Source organism: Dermacentor variabilis, unplaced genomic scaffold, assembly GCF_050947875.1.
Source record: "Dermacentor variabilis isolate Ectoservices unplaced genomic scaffold, ASM5094787v1 scaffold_13, whole genome shotgun sequence".
In the NCBI taxonomy this organism is placed as follows: domain Eukaryota; kingdom Metazoa; phylum Arthropoda; class Arachnida; order Ixodida; family Ixodidae; genus Dermacentor; species Dermacentor variabilis.
The window spans coordinates 31,723,347-31,732,403 of NW_027460291.1; positions in this window are offsets into that span (position 1 = coordinate 31,723,347).

Below are 9,057 nucleotides of genomic sequence, written 5' to 3' on the forward strand. Positions count from 1 at the left end.
CGTAAGAATATCTTTATTGAAATTGCTTAACATGAGGTGAAAGCCGACTAATAAGCATTTAAATTTTCTGTGTTATGAAGACATCATGTTAATATAAGGTTGATGTCTTTTACAGCCTCCTGAATTAAAAAGTGAGTTATGAATAACAAATTGCCGCGCTAAATTTGTAAACGTTTACGCCAAGAAGAGTCCTAGTCCGTTTCCTAGTATTCACTCAAGGAAGATGGAGAACGTCTATACTCTCACCCGTTGTAGTGATGTGAAGAACAAAACACCTCCAAAAGAGTGAGTCACGAATATAACATAAAAGGTGAGCTTGCGCTGGAAAACACTCAAAGCACAACGATGGCTGCGCGGATAGTAGTGTTTCCTCTGGACCTGATCTACGGATCAAGACATCGGTTCATCAGATTGGAATGCCCGTACGTTGCAGCGCAATCTCGGGTCCTCAAATGTGGTGGAGAATGTACGTTAGTATTCGCTTCACGCGCGCCATCTGATAAGATAACGCTCTTTCGCTATAGAATCCTTGAAAGCATACTGAATATTAGAAACACATGCAGGTGCGTCTTGAGCTAACCTATAACTTTGGAACAGCGATTAGAGGCTAAAAAAAAGCTCCCCCCCCCAAAAAAAAAAAGAGAATACAGTTGCCTTTAATATTAGCTGAAACGTAGTGCTCGTGCTAAAAAGGGCCCCCAAGGACGGCCCAGCGGCGCCGACATGCAGAAAATTCAAGAGCTAAACACTTTCCAATTACTGGTATTTATCAAACCAGCATTTTGCTGTTCAATGTAGCCCTGCAGTCCAGGGGCCAGTTCCACCACGGGTAGTGTCGGATCTCATATTTCATGTCAGCAATAATTGTGACAAAATCACAGCATTTTTTCTTTTGATCTTAACATTAGACAGCCAAAATACATGCAGCGAAACTGTCATCCTAATCCTTCAGTACTTTTCGTTCTAACATACATGTCCGCACTGATCCATATGTTACAAAGTACTAAAAATGTTTCCAATGCTTTCCCCCAGGCAGCTGTTTTTATTCCTGATCATGGCACGAAACCGAGCCTGATGCCACCAGCGCTCAGAAATCTAAACAGGAGCGTGCACAACGTTCTCGCACACCCTGTGTGATGTACAGTAGCGCTGAGAATAGTCCATTGTAAAAGCAGAAGTGCATGGTTGGGCACATGTGCTTAAGAGGAAGCTAAAGCTCGGATGCTCCTATCTAAATACATGTAAAAACAGAATTCGTTTTTCTCAGCAACTACTGCGCCAAATTTGACGAGGTCGGTTGCACTTAAAAGAAATACTTAATATCTAGTGACTGTTGGTTTCGAATTTCTGATTGAGGTCGCCAATTTTTTTTTAAAAATGAGCAAAAATCGAGAATTCTCAGAAAACGAGGCTGTCAATTTACAACTCCGTAACTCAGCAATGAAACATGATATCACAATTCTGTGAATTGCATCTAATAGTAGATCTAAAGCGGACAAAATTGATATATTGGAAGTGAATCTCAAAAATTCAGTAATATGGAAATACAGATTTTACAGAACCCTCATACACAACGTAACCAATTCGCGTAAGATATAAATTGACATAGAGAATTTGTCCGCTTTCAATGATCTAATGGAAGCTGTTCACAGAACCGCGATATCTGTTCTTGATGCAGAGCTATTAATTTATAAACTTCGTGCGTCTATAATTCTCGAAATTTCGAATTTTAAAAAAATTCTTTTCACAGAATTCAGACCCTAAATCAAAATTCCGCTTCCAACCGTCGCTAGAACTGAACTTACTTTCTCAAATGCATCAAATTTCTTTATAATTGGGCCAAGGGTAACCTCATAAAAACATTTTTGCGTGTTACATGTTTATGAATAGGCCGCGTCAAAGTTGGGCCAGAGCTAAACCTTCCTCTTAAGAAGTTGATTTGTGCAACGATAACCTGTTCATACTTTCGTACTTACTTTATATGAAGCCTACCTCACCACCAATATGCCGGCTGCTTCTAACTGCACCAAACAAAATATTAAACCAATACAAACAATGGTGACATCATTTTATCATGCGAGTGTTCAGATTTGTAACCTTTGGATGCGTAGTAAGCTGAACAATTGTGTGCATAATTAACAAAGCTACGTTATTTAACTTTTCAGCAATTGATCTTACATGGCTAACGAAAATGATCAGCTTGGAGCCCATCCTCGAGATTATGCAGCCAGGTGAAGAAATTTCGATTAAACATGCATCTGTAAGAGGCATGCGAACAAAAATTTTCTAAGTAAACGCTCTTGGAAGGCATAACTGACGCATAAAAAGAACATATGTAAAGTCACAGAACAGCACTTCAAGACGGGACACAAAGGAGGAACCACACACAAACTGTGCTAACAACTTGAAGCGCGGTTCTTTCTGTGATAACAAAGCAACCAGCCCGTCAGTCATTATTTGCAAACCTGTAAAGTCAAACTGACCGCACCTAGCCTTTTGTAATGCTGTCATAAATTGTATGACCGCGTGAGCATGTTCTTTGTGGCCGGACAGTCCGCTTTATGTTTTTATTCACGCTGTTGTTTCGAAGGAAAGCAGTTTAAATTATTATTGTCTATATAGCAGCGAACGTGTGCCGCCGAAAGCTTGCTTGGTCGCAGAAGCGATGCATGACGCAATGATCGTGCAGATATAGCGCGTCGCTGGCATCAAGACAATGCGCTGCCACCGAGGAAAGGAAGATAACAAAAGTGAACAGCTTGGTAGCTGCTCAAGGAGCCGTGCCGATGGTGACAGTGCCATCGTGACGAAATATGGGGCGGCGGTATTGACGGCTGAGGCATTTATTTTCTTTATTTCTTCTTTTTTTTATTTAGCGAAGCCGTTAAGTGGAAGTTCTAACTGGGGCTCAACTCCGACGTGGCCTATTCAAATATATGTAAAACGCCGAAACGCTTTTCTCAGATAACCCCTGGACCGACCTTACTGAAATTTGCTGGATTCTAGAGAGAAAGGTAAATTCTAGTGTCTTTTGGAAGCACACTTTCCATTTAGGGCCTGAAGGTTGTTAGGAGAATTTTAGAGATCCGAAAGTGCGAAAAAAATAGAAGCGCAAAGTTTACAAATTAATAGCTCTGCATCAAGAATAGATATCATGGTTCTGTGAACGGTACACATTAGATCTTTCAGAGCGGACAAATTCGATATGTCCACTTATATCTTACGTGAATTCGTTACGTTGCGTACAAGGATTCTGCAAAAGCTGTATTTTCATATTGTTTTTTTAAAGATTTATGTAATACTATAATTTCGTCCGCTTTAGATGTGCTGTAAAATGCAATGCACAGAATTGTGATATCATTTTTATTGCCGAAAGACAGAATTGCAAACTTGATGGTTTCGTTTTCCTAAAATTTGCGATTTTTGCAAATTTTCATTAAATAAATGATGACCTAAATCAAAAATTCGAAGCCAACAGTTACTAGATTTTACGTTTTTCTTTAAAGTGCAACAAACCTTGTCAAACTTGGCACAGCGGTTGCCGAGGAAAAGGAATTCCCCCTTTACATATATTTAGATAGAATCACCCCAGCTAAAGCTTCCTCTTAAGGGCTACTTTCTCCACTATCGTGTCCGCGTGCAGAACAAAATCCCGAAGATAGTACAATGCTGGAACTACCCGCGGCGGCGGTGAAGCAGGCGTTAAGCACTCCCCATCCGTGGACCGATCCCGAAGATAGTTCAATACCGACCCGACCCGCGGCGGAGGTGCAGTTCGCCATTAAGAGGCCCACATACACAGCTTGGCTGGTCATCCTTCTTCACAAAGTGGAAGGGCACTGAGATTTTTTTTCTTATCCGCGTTTTTCCTGCGTGCGTCTGCGATGAAAACAAGAAGCAGGTATGCATGGAAAATCTGAGGTGGCGGCGGCAGGTGGTAGCGCAGAAGTTAGCATGCGCAGCCCCTGCACGTACTTATATCTGCATTGACATGGGTTCGTGGTAGTGATAGCGACCAAAGCTCTCCTTTTACTGCGTGGTCTCGCGATTGTGAAATTAAGGATGTGGTTAGCATGTCCAGCCACTGAATGCAAATTGCAGCAGTTACGAGTGGTGGAATCCCGCTGGTGCTGATTGTGAAGAAAGCTTCCTTTCTCTGTCCGCTCTCGCGATGGTGAAGCTAAAAATGAGGAGGAGGCCTGACGGACACAACGTTGATCATCACCATAACATAATGGATGGACGACCTGCGGAAAGGGCAAGGCACACCAAGTTTTAGCGCTTCACTTGTCCTACAGTAAAGCGCTACAATGGCTAGTAAGCCCTCATGGGTATGGTCGACTGAACTGCTTCTCACTGCTAACACTGGACTGATACTAAGAAAATACTCCGTTCGCAGACACCTCGCTACACTGAAATTAGCAAAACAATATCAGTTTATAAAAGTGTGTATGCCAATTATCTGGTGTCCTTGTGTGTGTGGAGGGCATAAAGGTCCTGGCAATGAAATGGTAGTATCGAAGTTTTTGCTGCAGTTGCACACAAACAAAACTCGTTGAAGTGATAGGACAGCGATCTATCAGCCGAGAAGACCAACCCGCAAACTAAAAAAAAAAATCGCTGGTTTCAGATCTTCCAATGTACTTTGCGCTTAGATACCAACTGTAGCATTTTTCTTTCTGTGCTCTTATGAAGAGGAAAACTCCACATTACTACAATATCAGCAACAGTACACAAAATAGACTGCTTTGAAGCGGTGACCACGCACCGCACTTTTGTACATTTAGCACATGTAGTATTGGGGCAACACGTTTGAGCAAAATGATTAGGTTTTCGGTCAAAGCACTGTGACAGGCGGGAAGAAATCGTTGTCATGCCCGGTCAAAACAATACCATTTCAAATCTTATTTATTTATATATCTTTTTTGAAAAATCACTATAACCCTTTATACATTTGCTTCGCATGAGTTATATACTAGCTTGCCTCGTCAATCTCAAAATTGTATTCTCTTTGCGGGAAGAGGCCTTCGTGAAAAACGACGCAACATAAGAGTAAAACATCCAGCAAGGCTCCTATCCAGATGATTGGCGAAATTGTGCACTGACAGCGTGTCGACTAGCGTGCGAATGAAAGTTGAATTATGATCGTTGTAAGCTTGTGTTGCTTCTAGCACGAGCGAGTAGTGTTAGCGGTGACACCCGTGTGAAAATGGTCAGCTCGTTCTGTGATTTGTTCTTGTGATCTCCACATTGAACGTCGCAGTCGTCACGATGAGAGCCTTCTTGTGACATTATTAGCCCAGTAGGCTGGAAAGACTCGAGTGGTAGCTCACCTTGAGGGGTATTGGCTAACAATTTTTTATATACGTACTCTGCGATGATGAAAAGGATGCAGAAACACCGCTGGTGTTGTCTAACTATTCGTAAACAGCCCCCGAATTTCCATTAGCGTACCCCCAAACATTAGGTAGGCCCACCCCCAAATTTCAAGTTGGCACACCCTCAAATTTAAATTAGCCCACCCCGAAATTTAGAGTCGGCCACGCCCGATTTTCATTTCGCCCAGCCTTAAACTTCCAGTTGGTCCAAACCCAAATTTCAATTGGGCCACCCCTAATTTTGAAGTTGGTCGACCTACGAATTTCAATAAATCGCCCCCAGATTTCGAGTCAACGCACCCAATGATTTAGGTTGGCCCACCCCATAACGCGCCCCCAAATTCAGATTGGCCGACCCCGAGATTGCCCCCACATTTAGGCAGGACCAACCCCTATCACCCCCAAATACAGATTGGCCCCCGCCTCCACAAACCACCAAATTTAGATTGGCCCACTCCAATACCACTTGCAAATCTAAGTTGGCCTACCCCCATATCAGCCCCAAACTAACGCTGGCGCACCCCTCGATCACCTCAAATTTAGAATGGCCCACCGCAAATCACCGCCCCATTAAGGTTAGTCCACCCATATATCAACCCCAATTCAGCTTGGCCCAGCCGCACATCACCCCCATGGTTAGGTTAGCCCGTCCCCATGTCACCCCCAAATTTAGGTTGGCCTGCCCCCATATCATCCCCAAATCCAGGTTGGCCCACCCCCATATCAGCCCCAAACTTAACCTCGCCCACCCCTCTATCACCTCAAATTTAGGATGGCCCACCGCAAATCACTCCCAAACTTAGGTTGGCCCACCCCCATATCACCCCCGATTCAGCTTCGCCAAGCCCCATATCACCCCCATGGTTAGGGTGGCCCACCCCCCATGTCAGCCCCAAATTTAAGTTCTCCCACCCCCATATCTCTCCAAATCCAAACTGGCCCACCCCCCATATTCCCCCAAACACAGGCGTACCCACCCCTATATTACCTCAAATTTAGGTTGGGCCACCCCCAAATCAGCCTCGAATTCATCTTAGCTCACTACCATTTCACCCCAAATTTAGGTTGGGCCACTCCCATATCACTACCAAATTCAACTTGGCCCATCCCTGTATCACGTCCAAATTTATGCTGATGCCACTTCCAATTTCAAGTTGGCCACCCCAACCCTCTTTATGAAGACCTATGTATTTATATGGGAAATGCATAAAGTTTTTTGGCGTTACAGACACGACTTTGCACGATTTTGCTACCAAATTGCTGGGGCACTCGCCAAAGAATGCTGTGCATTAAAAGCAAATGCACCGAACGAGGGACGCCTTATGCTGATCCTAAATGCTCACGGCTAGCCAAGTTAGCTTCTCTGTAGAGCGGCCGTGGCATACACAGCACGGGACATTTATACACATGGTTTTTTTACGGCCACACCTACGGATGCATACCACTTGGCTGTAGGGAATACATTACCTGTAGCTATTGATCCAGACGCTGCACATCTTCTCCTAGTTGGTGCATTTCTTATTAGGATGAATATTTAGAAATAATTAACGTTCGAGCAGCGACTCAGCCTAGCAGACCCTTTGTTCCACACGAATGTTGCATAGGAATGGCACTGGCCACCGGGTGGCATTGTGGCCCAGGTGGACCTGATTCGCTCGGAGTGTGTGCCTTTAAGGACAGCCGAAAGTCGAAGAAAACGCACCTTCCAGAAGAACGCAATAAAATAGCCATTTTGTTCTCCCAGGTTCCAAGCTACAAAGCACGAAAGCTTTTTTTTTTTTTTTGCATAACACAAAGCCATGCGCAAGCTTCTAGTTGTGATGTCCAATGAATGAAATCTTCATGAAAGCGATGACTTCAGAATGAACACGACAGTGCTATGTTTTAGGAAGGAAAAATAGAAAAAAATAATATTTCAAGAGCACTACTGGAAAACTAGAACCGAAAGCAAATCTTGAGTTTTGTTTTTCTGCCATCTAGTAAGAGACTACAAAACTAGGTCCTATGCGGCTGAAAAAAAAAGTGCGAAGCGCGAATCGAACCGCGGCCACCGTGACGCGGGAGTATTGGTGCGCGCGATTCTACCATTCGGCCACGGCTTCCGAGGCGTCGCCAAGCGGTATGCTCATATTTTTATAGATACCACGGGAATTTTCACGACAGTTACAAAAAATTGCTTTTGGGAACAGTGTTACGCCATTTGTGGAGAGTCGAGATAGGCATCAATCGAAAGCTGAGTCTCCGGACTATATACGCTGCACTGGGTATTACGATTGACGCCGTAGTTTTATCACAGGCATCGTTCTTGCCTCGAATATCGAGTGCAAATTTTCGTCGTTTCCATAGGCTTCCATTGCTACATATTTAACCGCTGTGGGAACAAAATTCTTACGTGCCATAGCGTAATCACTGCATTTGGCTCGTGTGGATTGTCTTCCAAAACATGTCTGTCCCCTGCCTTTTTCAATAATCGACCTGCAGCTTTTGTTATTCGCGAAAAACCCGCTCGTTCCATTGAAAACGCCTAGCTTCGTGCCGGGCCCGCTTGGGGCGCTAGTTGGTACATGTCCAGAAAAGCTGGATATGGGTGCAGACACGTACATTTAAACGCATTTCAAACGTTCACATGCGCACATTTTATGAAAAGCTTATTTTTACGATTCATACCGCAAATTTAAAAGCTGCTTCGTAGGAGCAAATCTGCAAGTGGAAAAAGATTTATGATGCACAATCTTATAGATCGAATTCATGGCTGGTGACAGCACAGTAGAGTGCTGGTTTTTGGAGCCTTGGGGGGACAGTATTCAAAGCCATTGGAAAGGCAAAAAGTTTTTAAGAGTAACAACAGGTCATTTTTGTTGCACTAATCACATAAGATGGCAAACTTGCAAAGTAATTATTCACATATTACAGACTGTAATATTACAACGCGTTTTTTTCTCTTCATACTACTCAGGTTAATTTACCATAACACAGCGCTTATCAAACGTACAAAAAGAATTTTACATTCCTCATGTCGACTAAGGCTGATCGAACAAGCAACATATTGCGGGTGGTAATTGCTGAAGCTATCACAGCTGTCTCATCAGCGGGAGCGCATGACATTTTCGCTTGCTACAAAAGAATGAACACAAGCACATCATTGACCTTACATGAAAAATCAGAACGCCGACAAAAAAAATTAAAGGAAAAAGCAGAGTAGAGAAAAACCAGGGTGCTACGGGCAAATTGTATCTGCTAGTATTTACTGTTTTGAACACACTGTTCTAGAGCCGCATAGTCAGAACAATCGCACAAGTAACACAGCGAATTGGGCGTGTTGGTAAGTTGACATTCTTGGCGTATATGTGCAGCGCGACACAGACGTGTCGTTCATTCTTTGTCCCGCGTCTGTTTCGCGCTGCACGTATATAGAGAAAATTGCACAAGCGAACGACCTCTCATGCTAGGCGTATAGCTTTCCAGCGTGTACAGGAGTGTTACTCGAGATACATGCCGCATTAGTGTAAACAAGCCGAACTCGCCTCGGTAAACAAGGTGAACGCACCTCGCTAATGATATGCACACTTCCCTTTCGGAGCCGGCCGGTCTCCTCCCTCCTCATCGCACCGCGTAAAAAGCTTTGCCACCTTCCATGCGGTTTGTGCAGTTTGGTGCGCTGCGCTCCGCCATACTGGAA